Here is a 771-nt window from a genome sequence, read left to right on the forward strand (position 1 = left end):
TTTTGTCTCAGCTGACTGTTCATCGTGGGCTGCGAGCAAAGTACTTTGCTTTCAGAGGGCAGCATGCAGTCAAGCGCGCCTGTGGGCGACGAATCTCGCTTGCGTTTTTCCGCTGTGGCACACCCGGCGTCTGGCTCTCGCGAAAAGCGCTCGCTAAACAAGCTGGGGACCGCTCCAGGCTTAAGTCGACGTCGCATTTTGCAGCTCTCTCAGAAATCGCCCTCCCGAAAGTGCAAACTGCAAACTACCGAACAGTTTGAAGTTAGTGTGGGCATCCAGTTCTCCCTAGGAATAGCCTCAAGCCATCTTTCACGCAAACTGCTGTCGACCGGTATTTCATGAAACGATACGCCGTGACGTCGGCATTGAGTGCTTGACTTACATTGCGGCACACAGCAATAAGGCATGACGACTGCAGTCTTTGTTGGACACCACGGGTAGAAGGATTCACATTTAGGTGGCCTTAAATTGATGGATAAATGACAGATAAAAGGCGCAGGAACTGCGAGCGTAAAGAGCCGGCATTCACCTAAACAAATCCTGCGACGAAGTACGTCTGTCAACTTGAAATACTTCACAAACAAACTGATGCAAAGCAACACGTCTGCTAACTCCAACTATTGTCGCAATATTGGTAAAGCGCGTTTAAGAACTGTGTAAACCACTCTCGAAAACTTAAAAACATGTTTCATGGCATTTCTTAACACACATCGAGATTTCATTTCTTTATTCAAACATTGAAACAAAAAATGTAGCATAGCCTGTCGTCTG

Source organism: Dermacentor andersoni, chromosome 6 (assembly GCF_023375885.2).
Source record: "Dermacentor andersoni chromosome 6, qqDerAnde1_hic_scaffold, whole genome shotgun sequence".
NCBI lineage: Eukaryota > Metazoa > Arthropoda > Arachnida > Ixodida > Ixodidae > Dermacentor > Dermacentor andersoni.